The sequence below is a fragment of the Ciconia boyciana genome, chromosome 4 (genome assembly GCF_034638445.1).
Source record: "Ciconia boyciana chromosome 4, ASM3463844v1, whole genome shotgun sequence".
Lineage (NCBI taxonomy): Eukaryota > Metazoa > Chordata > Aves > Ciconiiformes > Ciconiidae > Ciconia > Ciconia boyciana.
In genome coordinates this window covers 9,072,999-9,092,951 of record NC_132937.1, presented here as the reverse complement: position 1 = coordinate 9,092,951, position 19,953 = coordinate 9,072,999, and the positions used below count along the sequence as shown (strand labels likewise).

The window sequence follows — 19,953 nt, the reverse complement described above, 5'->3', positions numbered from 1 at the left end:
TCTAGGAAGCCTGTTCCAGTGTTTGACCACCCTCTCGGTAAAGACATGCTTCCTAATGTCAAGTCTGAACCTCCCCTGGCTCAGCTTTGAACCATTCCCATGCATCGTATCACTGGATACCAGGGAGAAGAGATCAACACCTCCCTCTCCACTTCCCCTCCTCAGGAAGCTGTAGAGAGCAATGAGGTCGCCCCTCAGCCTCCTTTTCTTCAAACTAGAGAAACCCAAAGTCCTTAGCTGCTCCTCATAGGACATGCCTTCCAGCCCTTTCACCAGCCTTGTTGCCCTCCTCTGGACACATTCAAGTACCTTAACATCCTTCTTAAATTGTGGGGCCCAGAACTTCACACAGTAATCATGGTGAGGCTGCACCAATGCTAAATACAGAGGGATAATCACCTCTTTTGAGCAGCTGGTTATGCTGTGTTTGATGCACCCCAGAATGCGGTTTGCCCTCTTGGCTGCCAGGGCACACTGCTGACTCCTGTTGAGCCTGCTGTCAACCAGCACCCCCAGATCCCTTTCTGCAGGGCTGCTCTCCAGCCACTCCTATTCCAGTCTATACTTGTGCCCAGCATTACTCCGTCCCAGGTGCAGAACCCGGCATTTGTTCTTGTTAAATTTCATGCCACTGATGATTGCCCAATGTTCCAATCTATCTAGATCCCTCTGCAAGGCCTCTTGTCCCTCAAGAGAGTCAGCAGCACCTCCCAGTTTAGTATCCTCAGCAAACTTGCTAAGGGTGCATTCAACTCCTGCATCCAGATCATTGATAAAAATATTGAACAGAACTGGCCCTAGAATTGAGCCCTGAGGAACACCGCTGGTGACCGGTCGCCAGCCAGATGTAGCCCCATTCACTACAACCCTTTGAGGCCTGCCACTCAGCCAGGTCTTCACCCAGCACACATGAACCTGCTCATCCCACAGTTGGATAACTTGTCCAGAAGGATGCTGCGAGGGACAGTATCAAAAGCCTTCCTAAAAATCCAGAAAAACTACATCCACTGCCTTCCCTTCATCCACTAGGTGGGTGACCTTATCATAGAAGGATATCAAATTAGTTAAACAGGACTTTCCTTTTGTGAACTCATGTTGACTGTGCCTGATGATTGCATTGTCTTTTAAATGCCTTTCAATAGCACCCAGTATGATCTCCTCCATAATTTTTCCAGGTACTGAGGTTAGACTAACAGGTCTGTAGTTTCCTGGGTCTTCCCTCACACCCTTCTTGTAAACTGGAATAACACTGATGAGCTTCCAGTCAGCAGGGATCTCCCCAGACTCCCAAGACCTTTGGTAGATGATTGAGAGGGGTCCTGCCTAACATCCGCTAGCTCCTTCAGTACTCTGGGATGAATCCCATCAGGCCCCATGGACTTGTGAACATTCAGCTGGTCCCTTACAATTTCAGTGTCCACAAATGGAAAGTCACTGTTCCCGCACTTGTGGTCCTCCGAATCAGGGGACTGGGCATCCCAAGGTCTATCAGTATTATTAAAGCCTGAGGCAAAAAAAGCATTGAATTCCTCTGCTTTTTCTTCATCCCTATTAGTCAGATGACCATCTTTAACAAGTATTGGTCCAATGTTTTCCTTGGACCTCCTCTTGCTATTAATGTACTTAAAAAAGCCCTTCTTGTTATCTGAGGCAGCACTGGCCAGTTTCAACTCTAGTTGAGCTTTGGCCTTTCATGTCTTCTCCCTGCATATGCAAACCACAGCTCTGTAATCTTCCTGCAAATCCTGACCTTGCTTCCAGATATCATACAATTTCTTTTTCTGCCTGAGTTCCAAGAGGAGTTCCCTGTTCAGCCAAGCTGGTCTTCTGCCCTGCTTGCTTGACTTTTGACACACTGGAATTGCCTGCTCCTGTGCTTTTAAAAGGTGGTTCTTGAAAACTGACCAGCACTCATGGACCCTTAAGCCCTCAAAAGCAGATTCCCAGGGGACACTGCTAACTAGCTCCCTGAGTAGCTTAAAGTTTGCTCTCTTGAAGTCCAGGGTAGCAACTCTGCTGTCCTTTTTTCTCATTACACTGAAAAGTTTAAGCTCAACCATTTCATGGTCACTGTGGCCAAGACAGCCACCTACCATCACATCTCCCACGAGTCCTTCTCTATTCACAAACAACAAGTCTAGGAGGGCATCTTTCCTAGTTGGCTCACTGAGTACTTGTGACAAGAAATTATCTTCCAGAAACCTCAGGAATTTCCAAGGCTTGCTTGTCACAGCAGTATGGTATTCCCTGTTCATGTCTGGGAAGTTGAAATCTCCCATAAGGACAAGGGCTTCTGATCCAGAGAAATCTCCTAATTGCCTATAGAATCAGTGCTAACATCCTGGCTCAGCGATCGATAGTAGACACCCACTACAACATCTGCTTTGTTTTCCATCCCCCTAATCCTCACCCAGAGGCTCTCAACCACATCATCACTAACTGTAAGGGCTGTACAGTCAAATGTCTCCCTTACATGCAGAGTGCGACACCTCCACCTTGCCTGCCCTGCCTATCCCTCCTGAACAGCCTGTAGCCCTCCATCCCAGCACTCCAATCGCAGGACTCATTCTACCAAGTCTCACTAATACCAATGACATCATAGCTCTGGGAACTGACCAATGCTTCCAGTTCATCCTGTTTGTTTCTCATACTGCATGTGTTGGTGTACAAGCATTTCAGATATGCTCCTAAGCCCTCAGTAATCCCTGGAGCAGCAAAAATGTTCCTATTAGCATTGCCACCCTCAGGCAATGCCATTGCTACCCTTAGCTTACCTTCAGCTCTCCTGATGCATCCCTTTGTATGCATGTTTTTTTGCGCATGCATATATTTATTTATTCTCACTAGTGGACCTCCATCCTGTTCATCCAGAGAGGGGAGTGGGATGATGCTGTCTGTGTCCATGTGCATGCTATGTGTCTCTATCTGTGTGGTTGGCTGTGTACACGTGTATATATGTGGTGTATATGTGTGCTCTGTGTGCATGTGCCTACTGGGAATACATCTTCATTCTTGCTACTGGTGGGACCTGGGTGCACAGAGCTGCAGCAACCTCACCTGTCTTGTGCTGTTGAATCCAGCACAATATATTTTTCCCCTAACATGGAAGGTCTGTATGACTTTAAAATTTATCAAAGACCAATATGAGTCCTCTTAAATACTAATCTATAAACACTTCATCAGAATAATCCTTTAGACATAACCCGTTGACCAAGTCTGGGACTAGGACTGGATCTAGCCGCACCTAGACTCCTCTCTGAGAAGGAGTTTAGAAAGCAAGGGGATCCTTTTCCGAACCTCATGACTCAACGGGAGGGTCTCCCTGACAGTTTTGTCTGACCCTGTCCTCTATGCAGTAAATAATCAAGTGTACCTTGCCATCGAATCTTGTTAAATCACTGTTGCATTGAACTTTGTTAACTCCCTATTCTGTATCAATAAACTATATTTTTACTTCTCTCTTATGAGTGAAGTGCACTCTCACTCCATCCCCGACACACCCATATGGTGCTGTGCTTTGCATCTGTATTTGTTTTATATTTTAGAGCATGTATTATTCTACCCTGTGTTGTATCAAGGCCATAAAATAACTTTTTTCTTTATTTGTGTTACAATAATTTTTAAATCTACAAACATTTAAGGAAGAAAAAATATTTCTGGACTATGAGTTAATACCATTCATACTTGGAGCAAAATTTTACAGGCCAAGTTACAAACAAATGAATATAAGGGACTGCAAAATAACTTAGCCAATGACAGTCCAAAACTGTGTGTAAACCTGAACTTTCTAATACAAAATTTTCATAGTTCAACTAACATTAAAAGTACTTATTAAAATACAATATCATTCAAATAATTTAGAATCAAAGAATAGCCAAGGTTGGAAGGGACCTTGAAAGATCATCTGGTCCAACCTTTCATGGGAAAGGGAGCCTAGATGAGATTATCTAGCACCCTGTCCAATCGTGTCTTGAAAACCTCCAGCAATGGGGACTTTACCATATCCCTGGGGAAGTTGTTCCAGTGAATTATTGTTCTCATTGTAAAAAAATGTCTGTCTTATATCAATATGAAACCTCTCCCGGTGCAACTTGCACCCATTGCCCCTTGTCTTCTCCATGTGGCTGCTTGTGGAGAGCCTCCATCCTCTTTGTAGCTGCCCTTTTGTTGTAATAACCAAATGTAAGCATACAATTCACATAATGATTGATGCTGCTATAGAAATCCATTGTAGAGCCCTACCCTATCTCCATAGAAACTTAGACAATGTGCCTTTGTCTAATAAGCAGGATGTGGCTGTCGAAAGCAGAAGTCTAACTGATGTATTACTAGCCTAGTTAGTAAACCATGAAGAACCGCTTACATCTGCCAAAAAGGTAGGAAACTAGGGGAAAGGTAATTCCGGCAGGGGGAGATCACGACCACCGACTCACAGACCACCTACCCCAATTATACCACCGACTCAAATGATGAAGTTGAAGAACAACTAAGCATGCGTACTAATTTACATGCTGGGCAAAGAGATTTTAACCAATCATTTAATAGAAGAATACTGCATATGTATTAGGGAGTTTAATATGTTAATGCTTTGTATAGAAATAGCTGTTAATTTGAAAGCTGTGTGTGCTGTCTTGAGGAAGGCACCCATATCTGCGCAAATATGCAATAAAATACCTCTGCTCTGTGTGTATATTGGCATTTTGCACACCGGGTAAACAAACCCCGATTTTTGGGACAACACTTTCAGTACTGGAACACTGTGATGAGGTCCCCCCGAGCCTTCTCTTCTTCAGGCAGAAAAATCCTAACTCCTTTAGTCTTTCCTCATAGGGCAGGTTCTCCAGCCCTTTAATCATCTTCGTGGCCCTCCTTTGGACTCTCTCCAGTCCAATTTAGATCCTCCCTAAACTCAAAGTGAGCATGCTGATAATATCTAAATCTATGAAGAGGTGATGAACAGCTAAAAATACTTCATCTCTGGTGTGGTGATAAAATTATTAATATTTAAGATTTGAGAGGTCTGTCTAAGAAGTTTATCCTAACTAAAAGATCATTCCTTTCAAATAAAAGCTAAGAGTCTGTGATTGTTTCCAACTCCCCACTTCTGCACTGTCATTTAGCTTCAGTTGGCAACTAAGCACCACACAGCCACTCACTCACCCTCCCCCCCCGTCCCCCCCCGGTGGGATGGGGGAGAGAATCGGAAGAGCAAAAGTAAGAAAACTTGTGGGTTGAGATAAGAACAGTTTAATAATTGGGAAAAAAATATATAACAACAACAATAATAATAATAATTTGTAATGAAAAGGAAAATAAGAGAGTGAGAGAGGAACAAAACCCAGGAAAAAAACAAATGACTTGCATGACAGAACCACTCATCACCTGCCGACCGATGCCCAGACAGTCCCCGAGCAGCGATTGCTACCCCCTGGCCAACTCCCCCCAGTTTATATACTGAGCATGATGCCATATGGTATGGAATAGCCCTTTGGTCAGTTTGGATCAACTATCCTGGCTGTGCCCCCTCCCAGCTTCTTGTGCACCTGGCAGAGCATGGGAAGCTGAAAAGTCCTTGACTAGTGTAAACACCACTTAGCAACAGCCAAAACATCAGTGTGTTATCAACATTATTCTCATACTAAATCCAAAACACAGCACTATACCAGCTACTAGGAAGAAAATTAACTCTATCCCAGCCGAAACTAGGACATGGGCTAAGATAATACTGGGTGTGCCACTTATAGGCTCCACCAAGAGCCATCTCTCCATATTGCCACATTATTTACTTTTTGATTCCTTCTTATAATTGTGGCAGTTTTCAAGCTACTTAAGGAGTCCATTCCTCCTAGGGATGGATACCTGGCTTTGTTAACATTGAAATGATTGTTTTCCTCACCTCTTTCATTTTTTTTCTGAAACATTATATAGGTTGGGTCTCTGCAATCACTTGGCAGAGAACAGGGGAGCAGAGGGGGGGGGATGCTGTCTGAATGTTCTCTCACTATGATTATAGTTAATAAAGCTTCGGTCTGACCTGTCCTAAACTGTACTTGTGTTATTACGCATTTGGAGTCCCCAAATTTTCTGACACTGGTAAATATTGGATCAAGCAGGACAAACTCATAAATGGCTTCTCTTATACAACATATTTCTCTAGTTGTGTATAGGGATTATGTAGAAAGAACAAATAGTAAAAAATAGATTAATGTATGACTTACTTTGGTATTCAGCATATCACTTAAACTGAAATGTTTATGTTAAGAAGATCTTACAAAGTACACCAAAAGAGTAGGAAGTTCCTTACATTGCAAGTTTGCAAGAGAACATGAAAAGTTTTATAGATGTTTGCTCTACTCAAGTGTCATCTGCAATAACCAGAGATACTAAGTAAATTATTAATCATAAGTAAGTGACAGGGATTATCTAATAGTGCTTTTAAAAATATTTTAGAGTTTTTAGTAGTATGCTTTGTAAAACAACCCCCCCCCCCCACCAAATGACACATTTTTGCCTAGGTTGTGCCAGAATCCATCCAACTGAAGCAAAATAAATTAAAATAACAGAATAAATTAAAGAAATACACAAAATATCAGTTTAATCTGCTGATGGGCTGGGTCTAAATTTTTGGCAATTTGAACAATAATTTTCCTCCTGTCACTGAGTAACAGAATATTATATTTTCAGCCGAGGAATCCACTCAGTGAGAGAGCTTTAATTTTTCAGGTCTGTATCTGATATCTTTATTCTATTTTTCAATTTCTATGTTTACTTGGTATCCTAGATATCACAACATCCTATAAGAAGAAATGGTGCGACTCCACTCATATAATCAAAGATTAAATATGTCTGAAAAGAAGTCATCAGCCTTTCATTTTCCAGGACACACGAACAATCTAAAGAACTCCCTTATTTACAAGGGAGAGGTTTAAAATGAAAAGGACAGCTGTGATGTCACCCAGAAAGATGTTTCCTTGTCATATACAGTTTTGAACTTCAACTTCAAAGGGAAACAAGACAGTAAATTAACAAAAAATTAGTTCAACTATATATCATGGTACTGAACATTATCGTAAATTTAAAAGTAAGTGACAAAAAGCATAACTTCTGTATACAAATGGAAATCATCTATATACAGAGAATATTGCCCTTGTTCTTCAGGTTTCTTAGAGCAATGTAGTTGCAAGTGATTTGCTGCATTTTGAACACAAAACCTGCCATATAATATATTTTTTAAATCTCCCCACTGAAAACCTTAATTTTAGTGTTCATGGAAAATTTTCTAATTGTCTAAGTAATTTTCCACACATTTCCTTTTTAAAAACAAAAGGCATATATCAACAATGAAGGTACAGCTAGTCAACTCTAGGCTGTCCTGCTGGTGACCTCTCAGAGACTGACCTAGGGGGATTTTTAGTGGCTGACTTTTCTCTGGTCCTTTCCCTTCTAGATCAAGGAAGAAGAACCAGTATTCAGAAAGCTACCACTCATTGCTTATGCCAAAAAGACATGAACTTACACAAGCAGTCAGCTGACTTTAAAAGAAAACAAACTTCAGTGAAGTCACCCCACCTTTGTCAGCTTTATGCTACAGTACACTGATGGCCCAAATTCTAGGCCATCAGACTGCTATATGGCCCAAATTCTAGCCTGGGTAGTTTCCATGAGCACACAAAGTTTTCATCGAAGTGAGACTGAAGGAATTACCTTCCTTATTGTCTTAAAACTTTGGTCCAGCATCCTAGCTAGAAATAAAAAAGTTTAAAAATCATAGCTTTCTTAATTTGGGAGGTAGTTGGTAATTCTAACTCAAGTGGGTATAACAACTGTAGATGCTTTACTACTAGTGAAATAAAGATTTCTAGAGAGGAAAATTATTCATATAATTCATAATACATTCATATTATGTATGATACACTTCTTTTGGTTCTTTCTTTATTTGAAAACTCAGCAGTTGGCAAGTTTCCTTGCTGCAATTATTGTAATCTTTTAAGAACAGTACATTGCCATCTATTTGTAATAATATTGTTTACTACAGCATTACTAGAGGTTAGTTTTTACAAGTACTATTGGCACTGGTGACAGCAAGAAAGAGCAGAACTGCAGGAAAAGGGGAAAACATCTCTAAATCGTTCCATTCACCAGTATTGAATATGATAAACTTCATTCCTGTTGAAGTTTACCTGAAATAAGCTCTGTCTGCTAACCATGACTAGTAGTTCTAGTTTATATCTGTGAGGAATCTATAATTTGGAAAGTGGTAGAAAAACTGATACACCAGATGCTTGTGCTGCCATCCAGAGGGACCTTGACAGGCTGGAGAAATGGGCTGACAGGAACCTCATGCAGTTCAACAAAGGGAAGTGCAAAGTTCCACACTTGGGGAGGAATAACCCCATGCACCAGTACATGCAGCTCTGCAGAGAAGGCCCTGGGGGTCCTGGTGGACAACAAGCTGACCATGAACCAGTAATGCACCCTCGCGGCAAAGGTGGCAAACAACCTCCTGGGCTGCACAAGAAAGTGTTGCCAGCAGGTTGAGGGAGGTGAGCCTTACCCTCTACTCAGCACTAGTTAGGCTACACCTGGAGTCCAGTTCTGGGCTACTCAGTACAAGAGAGACATGGAGCTGTTATCCCACAAGTGTGAGGTCGTTTACCCGGTGTGCGAAATGCCAATATACACACAGGGCAGAGGTATTTTATTTTATTTCTGCGCAGAGATGGGTGCTAGGTGGTCATTCCACAAAGCTAGCACCAAGTTAGGTCATGCAGGTACAATATTTATACTGTCTAGTTATACATATGCATAAGTAATTGCAAAGCAGTTTTTTATTGGTCTACATTTCTCTTATTTCAAGCTACAGTGCTACTTTAATATTCTGTGCATGCTTGCAGGAAGTGTGGGGGAGTAGCTTGCTTTGGTCTTTAATTGAGTTGGTGGTCGTGATCTCCCCCTGCTGTCTTTACCTTTCCCATAGTTTCGGCAAATCTTGTTGATTTCATGCAGTGCTGTATGCTCCCAGCCCGGCAATGTCCCTTATAACAAGATGTTTCCTTTATCAGTCCTTGAAGTTCCTCGTCTTAGTTTCTTCTTCGAAGGTTAGTGATTAACGAGGCCTGCATATTCCCCTTTTATCAGTCTCTTAGTTTTTATTCAAGGGCACAGTCGTTAGCAAGGCATGCGTTGTTTATACAAAAAGTGTCTTGTTTCATAAGGCCTCTATGGCCCTTACATCAAAGCTACTGGAAAGAGTCCAGCAAAGGGCCACTAAGATGATTAAGGGACTGGAGCATCTGTCATATGAGGAGAGGCTAGGAGAGCTGAGATTGTTTAGCCTGAAGAAGAGAAGGCTCAGGGGAATCTTATAAGTGTGTATAAATACCTGATGAGATGGTATACAGAAGATGAAGCCAGACTCTTCTCGGTATCATCCAGTGACAGGACAAGAGGCAAAGTGCACAACCTGGAATACAAGAAAGTCCATTCGAACATAAGAAAAAACTTTTTTTACTGTAAAGTTGATTGAACACTCAGATTGCCCAGAGAGGTTGTCTCAATCCTTGGGAGATATTCAAAACACAACTGGACATGGTCCTGAGCAACCAGCTCTAGGTGACACTGCTTTGAGCAGAGGGGTTGGACTAGACAACCTCCAGAGGTCCCATCCAACCTCAATGATTCTGTGATTCTATGACTATGTTGATAAAAACACAGCCCCTAAATAACAATAGTTTGGTAGGGAGAATCTGGAAGTTGGCTGAAACACAGTCCCCAGAAGCAGGGGCACCTCACATAAAACTTGCATTGAGCTAAAATAATACTGAGTTTGAAAAGACTATTTGGGTCACAAAGAGGACAAGAAGAGGACCTGAACACCATGAGTTCTGCATGGCTCTGGGAGACAGGAGATAGACAGAATGGGATTCTACCTAAGAGAGTGACAACTAAATAGAAAGGGACTCCCAAGAGTCTGGACGGGGATCAAAGCACAGCTGCTATACATCCAATTCTGCATACCACCCAAATTTAATGTGCAATTTTGGATCATAGATCACACATATTCTATTATTGTCTGTATTGGTTTTATATGGCAAGGTTTTGGTAGCGGGGGGGTGGTGGGGTGGGGTGGGCTACAGGGGTGGCTTCTATGAGAAGATGCCAGAAGCTTTCCCCAGGCCTGATAGAGCCAGTGCCAGCTGGCGCCAAGACAGACCTGCCGCTGGCCAAAGCTGAGCCATTCAGCAATGGTGGTAGTGCCTCTGTGATAACACATTTAAGAAGGGGAAAAAAACTGCTGTACAAGAGCAGCCGGAAAGAGAGGATTGAGAATATGTGAGAGAAACAAGTCTGCAGACACCAAGGTCAGTGAAGAAGGAGGGGGAGGAGGTGCTTCAGGCGCCAGAGCAGATTCCCCTGCAGCCTGTGGTGAAGACCATGGTGACACAGGTTGTCCCCCTGCAGCCCATGGAGGTCCACGGTGGAGCAGATATCCACCCTGCAGCCCGTGGAGGACCCCACGCTGGAGCAGGTAAATGCGCCCAAAGGAGGCTGTGACCCCATGCAGAACCAGCAGGCTCCTGGCAGGACCTGTGACCCTGTGGAGAGGAGCCCACGCAGGAGCAGGTTTTCTGGCAGAACTTATGATCCCATGGGGGACCCACGCTGGAGCAATCTGTTCCTGAGGGACTGCACCCCGTGGAAAGGACCCATGCTGGAGCAGTTCATGAACTGCAGCCCGTGGGAAGGACCCACGTTGGAGAAGTTTGTGGAGGACTTTTATTTCTTATTACCATACTCTGATTTGATTGGTAATAAATTAAATTAATTTCCCCAAGTCAAGTCTGTTTTCCTGTGACGGTAATTGCTGAGTGATCTCCCTGTCCTTATCTCAACCCACCAGCCTTTCATTGTATTTTTCTCCCTCTGTCCAGCTGAGGAGGGGGAGTGATAGAGCGGCTTGGTGGACACCTGGTATCCAGGCAATGTTAACACACGACACTGTTCTACAGATTCTTAAATCAGCAGCATTATTTAGTTATTACTGGTCAAAACAGACTAAAAGTATTGACTTTATGTGTGAGAAAAGATGTCACGCAGGTTGACAATAAGATTCTGTATTATCAGAAACAAATTCTGTGGCTAGTAAAAAAAATATAAAAATCTTAAATGTCAGTTGTAAAGATGTCGTGGGTTGACCTTGGCTGGATGCCAGGTGCCCACCAAGCCACTCTATCACTCCCCCTCCTCAGCAGGGTGGGGTGGGGGGGGAAGAAAATAAGATGGGAAAAAAACTCGTGGGTCAAGATAAAGGCAGTTTAATAAAGGAAAAGCAAAGGCCGCGTGTGGAAGCAAAGGAAAACAAAAAGATTTATTCTCTACTTCCCATCAGCAGGCGATGTCCAGCCGCTTCCTGGGAAGTAGGGCTTCAGTATGCATAGCGGTTGCTCTGGAAGACAAATGTCGTAATACCAAATGCCCTCCCGCCTTTCTCTTAGCTTTTCTTGCTGAGCGTGACATCATATGGTATGGAATATCCCTTTGGTCAGATTGGGTCAGCTGTCCTGGCTATGTCCCCTCCCAAGATCTTGCCCACCCCCCGCCTACTGGTGAGTGGGGGGGAAATGTTGGAGAGACAGCCTTGATGCTGTGGGAGCACTGCTCAGCAGTAGCCAAAACACTGGTGTGTTATCAACACCTTTTTAGCTACCAATGCAAAGCACAGCACTATGAGGGCTGGTATGGGGAAAATTAATTCCATCTCAGCCAGACCCAATACAATCTCCACCCCTTATTCCATACCGTTTGCATCATGCTCAGGTCCCACATAATTTAAAACATTTATATATCTTCTAACAATTCCATTGCATTTAATTCTCATTACTGAAATCCCTTCTTACCAACACTTACAAGTTATACTACATACTTAAACCATCTTTACACCCAGCATACAGATTTATACATTCTCATTAACTACTGTTCCCTGTCCTTTAACAGATAGATATTAGTCTCCCATTCCATGGGCTTCCTCTACTCCTCCAAATGTCCATAAGAACAGGCTATGACTTGGGCCCCATCTGTCAAGATGGGTGCTCAGGACAGGAGAAGCTGTATTGTTGTTCAATTGTTGGCGCCAACACTGGCTTGGTTTGGGTCATTGCTGCACTCACCCGGTTCCTTGTGAAACTCACTCTTTGTCAGTTCAGGTCATTCCTGCTACATTAATTCCTACAAGATACAACTCACATCACAGATTATTTCCCCCTGTTCTGGTTTCAGCTGAGATAGAGTTAATTTTCTTTATAGTGGCTGGTATGGGGCTATGCCGGAGTGGGAGACGGACCCGGAGTAACGATGAGTCTCAATATGAGTATGGTCATTCTCCTTTAATTAGACTATTCGACAGGTTTATATAGACAACCAAGCAAAGCACGCGCTAATAACAACTATACTATTGGATAACTACATTTGTCCATGCACCTAAAACAGTTACTTGGTTGGTACAAAGCTGCTGTTCACGCGCTGCTCACGCGAAGGGGGTCCGTCGACATTTCCCAGGCTTGGTTCCGCTTATCTTGTTTACCAAGTGCTCCTCCTGCTTTCTTCCTTATCTCAAGGACATTCCACCGTGACATCTGGTTCTTCAGCCATATCAAAGGCTGGAATGCTCACATCAATCAAATCGTGCCCTTTGTCACTCAACCACTCTCCCACAATTCCCCCTTCTTGTTTTTGAGCAATCCAGGCATGGTTTACTATGGTTAAGAGGGTCCTTTTAATACAGCTAAATGCTATACAAAAACACAAACCTACAATAACTAAGATTATTAAAAGTCGCAACCCTTCAGCCAACAAGCCTTTTAGCCATTGCGGCAAAGGCCCAAATGAACTGGTTAACCATTCATCAAGAAACCCCTGATCCTGTTGAATTTTGTTGGCATGCTCTTTTAGCCACTGCAGCTGTTTGTGAATTGATTCACCATGATCAGACAGGTTCATACAACACATGCCTTCAAAATCTTCACAACCATGACCTTGAGCTAATAGCAAAAAATCAATTGCTGCTCTATTTTGCAAAATTGCATGGCGCAAGCTATTTTGATCCTCTAATAAAGCCTCTATTATTTCGGTAGTGATATTTGCTTGTTTTTCGGCCCAACAGGCTAGTTGCCCTATCTGTTTTGAAAAGGTGTCTATAGTTACATGCGGATACTTCAATCGACCAAACTCGGGAACATGTGTGACATCCATCTGCCATAATTCTAATGCCTTTAGTCCTTTTGGATTCACTCCAGACCCTATACCTGGACCATGATTTCCACATTTTGGACAGGCCTGAATTATACCTTTTGCCTCATTTTCTGTTAAATTAAATTGTCTTCTTAACCCCTTAGCATTTTGATGGAAATTTTCATGACTTTGTCTAGCTTGTTGAAATTTATCCATAGGAGGTACATGACACACTGGACTGACTAGACTATCAGCCAGCTGATTACCTTGGCCAAGACCAATGTCCAATTGATGACTACGAATATGGATAATACAACAGGCTGCTGTTCGTTGACCTAATACAGATCGTAGTTTGACAAACAAATTCCCCAATCTAGGATTCGTTGTTTCCCTTAATAGGGCATCTTCTAGACGCGGCACTACTCCAGCCACATACATTGAATCAGTCACCACATTTAAGGGAATATTTATCCAGTTAGTCAAAGCCCAAACTACAGCAGTCAGCTCCAAAGTCTGGAGGGAATCTTGAAGTTGTCCCTCCATGATATGTCGCTTCCAATTGTCACCTTCCTTCCAGACACAGGCTGCACGCCGCAGACGCTTGCCGGCATCAGTGTAGACAGTGACACCGCCTGGCAATGGGTTCTTACTTACTTTGGATCTCTGTATCCATTGATTCCACCTTAACAATTGCCATAATTTCCCTTGTGGCTGCTGAGAATGTATCTTGCCACTATAGCCTAAAAAGGCATTCTGTATGGCCTCATCATTACGAAGCCACCACTCCACATCTACGGCGCTAACGGGTATGCTAATATCTCCTGGCTCTTGGCCACTGATTTCTATGGTTCGTGACCGTCCTTTCCGTATTAGTTCACCTATTGCTTCAGTCCGTGTTTGGATACTCATTTTTGGTTGTACAACTAAGAATACCCATTCCAAAATATTAAACATATCTCCTTGTCCTTTGCATTTGGCAGTGGCATCTAACTGAAGGGGAGAAATGAATTCCCCTTTCTTGTTTTGCCACTGACAAATGACTGCATAAGGTGAGTCTTTTCCGTTGCATATGATCAATGATATTGGTAGTGGCAGGATGCGGCGTGATGACCAAGCCGCGTGCATTTTTTGAATAATTTGTTGTAGCGCTGTGTGGTGCTCCATTGTTAACGTCACTTTGTCTGCAGGATTTGTTCCACGCAACAGCGCAGTCAGGGGTGCAATATCAGTATTGGAAATACCAACACAGTTGCGAACCCATTGAATGTCTCCAAGCAAAGTTTGGACATCATGTAATGTATGCAGTTGAGTGGCAAGTTCTGTCTTTTGTGGTCGGATTTTTGAGTCTGAGATGGACCACCCAAGATATTTCCAAGGGGCAGTACGCTGCACCTTTTCTGGTGCAATGACAAGCCCTTATTTTGCTAAGATGCAGGTAAGCTGCTGTAACGACCCGTCTGAGAATGGTTGTTCTTGACAACAAAGAATATCGTCCATATAATGACAAATTATTGTATTTGACCACTGGGCTCGAAGTGGTTGCAGCGCCCATGCTACATACAATTGACACAACGTGGGTGAATTTTTCATCCCTTGTGGCAAAACAACCCATTCGTATCGGTCTGCCGGTGCGGCCTCGTTCACTGTCGGCACCGAAAAGGCGAAACGTTGAGTGTCTTGCGGGTGCAGTGGAATGGTAAAAAGCAGTCTTTTAAATCAACTATCAAGACGTGCCATCCACGTGGTAACATACTAGGAGATGGCATCCCAGGCTGCAATGCACCCATAGATTGCATTTGTTCATTGACTTTACGCAAATCATGCAAGAGTCGCCACTTTCCACTCTTTTTTGGGATTACAAAAATGGGAGTGTTCCATGGACTAACAGAAGGTCTAATATGACCAGCTGCAAGCTGTTCAGCAACCAGTTGTCTGGCGATTTGCAGTCGCTCTTCAGTCATGGGCCACTGGTCAACCCACACAGGCTCGTTTGTAAGCCATGTCAATGGCGGGTTGGGCGGGTTGGGCGACTGCTCCCCAGTGCCCATGACTGAAAATACTTCGTTGTTAAAACTGCTCCAATTTGACTCAAAACATCCCTTCCGATTAGTGCTTCTAATGTCCCAGGTAAAGGTAACACATACACCTTAAGAGTGGCATGCTGCCCTTCCGGAAATTGCAAATGTATTGGCTGTTTACTAATATAGGGTGTTGATTGTCCACCTACTCCTGCGATACATGATGTCGGTAACTCTACTGGCCACATTGAAGGCCATATGTCACGGCTGATGATTGTAACATCAGCCCCAGTGTCTAACATTGCATCAATTTTTTGTGATATGCCCTGTTGAGTAATGGTTATTTTTATCGTTGGCCGTTGGTTCAGTTTTGCTGTAAAACAAACGGCAGGTCCAGTGGACCCGAAACCGTGATTGCCTCGGTGAACATTTGATTGTGGCAAATGGCCTAGTGGATTGCAAACTGCGACTATCTGTGCGATTTTACTACCTCCAGGGATAAACAAAGGTGGACAAACGGTATAGACCATAATATAAATACGACCCGTGTAATCTGCGTTGATCACTCCGGGCAACACAATGAGACCTCTTATACCGGCGGAGGACCGGCCTAGTAACAATCCTCCAACGTTGCTATCTTGATGAACGAGAGGCCCTATAACATTGCTGGGAATTCTTTGAACGTTAGAGTCAAGAAGGGTGACGTCTATTGTGGTTTCCACGTCGACTCCCAGACTTCCTCGGGTGGCTGGTTGGTACTGTTGTAAAAACCCTGTGTTTCGTTTTGGGGGTTCATTTGTGTCTGCGCGCGACCTCTCCCCGCGCTCGGCTTCCAGTTTCCCGAGCATGCCTTGGTGGCATGAGTGCTTTTCTGACAGCGCTCACACCAAACTGCGACACGACAATTCGTTTTAACATGGCCTGACTCCCTGCAGCGGAAACAATTTCCCCGAAAAGGTTGTCCAGGTGGTCGATGAGACTTTCCCTTGGGAGCTGGGCCTTGTTTTTTCTGCACCACTGCGGCTAGGGGTTGCATTATTTCTCGAACTGCTCCCTGGACCGCAGCAGCGACGGTGTTTCCATGTCGTTGTGTCTTGGCTCTTTCCACCCGCAGAAGCATTTCCTCTACTCCAGCTCCTTTGGGCAAACTGGCCAGCGTTTGTTTTGTCGTTTTATTGGCATTGTCAAAAGCCAATATTTTGAACATTTGTTGTTTGCTGTCTTCTGATAGATCAGGGTGATTCATGATCGCTTCCCAGAGTCGATCCACAAAATTACTGTATTTCTCTGTTGCACCTTGTTGTAGATTATTAAATGAGGGGACGCTTGATCCTGGTAAGCCAAGGAATGCTTCTAGTGCTAACTGAGCAGACAACTGCAACATGTGTGCCGGAAATGTAATTTGTACCTGAAGGTCACTGTATGGTCCTTGCCCTACGAGCATGTCGACGGTGACTCCACGAAGTGGATCCCCGTCACTTTGTCTTTGAGCCGCAGCACTAGTGGCTCGTTGCTGCCAAGACGACATCCACAGTAGATACTGTGTTGGGGTGAGTAACAGTCTCATTAAGTTTTGACAATCATGCGGACACATGAGGTCGGCAGCAAAAATCCAACTAACAATTTGTCGTGTTGCTTCGGACTTTACTCCATATGTTGAAATAGTGGTTCGGGCTTGTTGTAATATTTTCCAATCATGCGGCGCCCATTTTCCTTGCCCGTTTTCTTGTATGACCGGGAATGCTAATGTTGCAGGGCCCTCAGCCCCTCCAACAGGCTTCCATTGTCCTTCTAAAATTGCATCTTTGATGACAGCACTCCAGCGTGTAGTTCTAGGGAGTGCTGGAGGGTTCATTAAACATGGAGGCACAGCTTCTCCTTTCCTTTTTGCTTGTAATTCCAGATCGTCAAGACGTTTTAAAACTGTTTGCAATATTTTTGCAGTGACATCTGAGGATTGTGGCAGCTCCTCCCCGCTAGTTTGCAATATTTTTGCAGTGACATCTGAGGATTGTGGCAGCTCCTCCCCGCTAGTCGGCGTGGTGGTTCCAGAGGATTCGGTAGAGGGAGGCAGAGGCGGGTAGAACGAGGATGAGGGTGGTACTGGAGGCGCGGAGGGTGGTTCACTGGAAGGGGCTGAAGGGGGGCTCGGCAGGATGCTCCGCCCGAGTCATTAAGTTTCGTCAACCCCGCCCCTCTAGGAGCCTTTGGCGGAGTTACTTCCGCATTTACTCCACAGTTCGCATCAGCTCTGCTAGCAGGAACTTCCGTTTTTCCCGGCGTTTGCATCGACCCCGACGTAGCACTACCCATTTCATTTAATGAGATGAGACCTTCTTTTTCCCGCAGTTCAGAAACATTTTTACAGACAGCTTCAGACATGCCCTTCACGGCAAGCAACCCAAAAAATCGCGCAATAGGTCCCGGTTTACTTCTGGGCTTATCACTAGACACTCCCGGACCTAACATTTGGGCAGCAGCGCAAGCTACTTCTCTCTCCGCCTTCATCGCTTTCAAAGTCTCTAACACAGCGTTCCAGAGCCCACGAACCGCTTTTATTTCCTTCTCATCCTTTTCATCTCCCTCTATTGTTTTTTGCCACATTGTTCCTCCAAAATCCCGCCATTCCGAGACGGAAAACAACATGCAGGTGTCAGAAAAGTGACCCCAACTTTGTCCCAGCTTAATTAATCGAATTAATTGCTTCACTGGTGCTTCTATCCCTCTCTTGGAGAGGATTCCAGCGAGCAGCGTGGCTGCAGCTTCTATTTCCATCACTGCACCTGAGAGGTGAGGAGCGACCTCACACCAGCGTCTGCCCCGCTTCTGCCCCAAGCAGCGCTTCTCTCAGCCGTGGTTTCCCACTCCCCTCCTCTAGCTGCTTACCGCAGTCACGGAGATCTCACCGGCGAGTAACCATCCTCTGCTACCAGATGCCGGAGTGGGAGACGGACCCGGAGTAACGATGAGTCTCAATATGAGTATGGTCGTTCTCCTTTAATTAGACTATTCGACAGGTTTATATAGACAACCAAGCAAAGCACGCGCTAATAACAACTATACTATTGGATAACTACATTTGTCCATGCACCTAAAACAGTTACTTGGTTGGTACAAAGCTGCTGTTCACGCGCTGCTCACGCGAAGGGGGTCCGTCAACATTTCCCAGGCTTGGTTCCGCTTATCTTGTTTACCAAGTGCTCCTCCTGCTTTCTTCCTTATCTCAAGGACATTCCACCGTGACATCTGGTTCTTCAGCCATATCAAAGGCTGGAATGCTCACATCAATCAAATCGTGCCCTTTGTCACTCAACCACTCTCCCACAGGGCTATGTTTTGGATTTGTGCTGAAAACAGTGTTGATAATACAGGGATGTTTTAGTTGTTGCTGCACTAGTCAAGGACTTTTCAGCTTCCCATGCTCTGCCAGGTGCAGAAGAAGCTGGGAGGGGACACAGCCAGGATAGTTGATCCAAACTGACCAAAGGGCTATTCCATACCATATGACGTCATGCTCAGTATATAAAGCTGGGGAAGAAGAAGGAAGGGGGCGACATTCGGAGTGATGGCATTTGTCTTCCCAAGTAACTGTTATGCATGATGGAGCCCTGCTTTCCTGGAGATGGCTGAACACCTGCCTGCCCGTGGGAAGTAGTGAAGGAATTCCTTGCTTTGCTTTGCTTGCGTGCATGGCTTTTGCCTTCCCTATTAAACTGTCTTTATCTCAACCCAGGAGTTTTCTCACTTTTACTCTTCTGATTCTCTCCCCCATCCCACTGTGGGGGAGTGAGCGAGTGGCTGTGTGGTGCGTAGTTGCCGGCTGGGGTTAAACCATGACACCCCCAAGGTTAAATCTCCTTGAGGCACACACTGGGTCTCCACATCCTTCCGCATTACCCACCAAGTACACCCAGGTCCTTGAGCGAAGACAATCCCATGAATGGGTTTGCCTTTTCCCAAGGGAGGAGCAACCCACCCCACCTTCCCCAGACACTTCCCTATGTGCACTATGGGGACCTTATCTCCTCCCACAGTATGTAGGGGTTTTGTTTAGGCAGGACCAGGACGGTTAGCAGATCTTCTGGTGTCTTCTGGTAGCAGATCAACCAGACAAATGGCTTCTGCTAAATTTGTATCCCAGTGCTTCCATGCCCCAGTGCCCAACACTCTCAACATAGTCTTTAACACTCCATTATATATCTCAGTCTTTCCAGAGGCTTGTGGGTGATAGGGGATGTGATACACCCACTCAATGCCATGTTTCTTTGCCCAGGAGTTTATGAGGTTATATCGGAAATGAGTCCCATTGTCTGATTCAATTCTTTCTGGGGTACCACATTACCAAAAAAATTGCCTTTCAAGGCCTAAGATGGTGTTTCAGGCAGTGGCATGGTTTACAGGATATGTTTCTAGCCACCCAGTATTTGCTTCCATCACAGTGAGTATGTAGCGCTTGCCTTGACGTGTTCATGGCAGTGGTCCAATACAGTCTATTTGCCAGGCCTCACCATATCGAAAACCCAGCCACCGCCCTCTATTCCAGGGGCACTTTACTCGTGTGGCTTGCTTGATTGCAGCACATGTTTCACATTAATGGGTGACCTGTGCAATGGCCTCCATGGTCGGGTCCACTGCTTGATCACGAGCCCATCTGTATGTTGCATCTCTCCCTAGATGGCCTGATGTTTCATGGACCCACCAAGGTACA

At 44.5% G+C, this 19,953-nt stretch overlaps 1 long non-coding RNA gene across 1 annotated transcript in view; it reads right to left on the bottom strand.

The window, feature by feature from the left end:
* LOC140651113 (uncharacterized) overlaps positions 1-18,565 on the bottom strand; it is a 31,207-nt gene extending 12,642 nt beyond the window's left edge. The window contains exons 1-2 of the long non-coding RNA XR_012042271.1: positions 18,132-18,565; positions 9,383-9,463 (exon numbers count right to left, since the gene is read on the bottom strand). This is a non-coding gene — a long non-coding RNA (uncharacterized lncRNA). The remainder of the gene's footprint in view (positions 1-9,382; positions 9,464-18,131) is intronic.
* Positions 18,566-19,953: the final 1,388 nt, after the last annotated feature.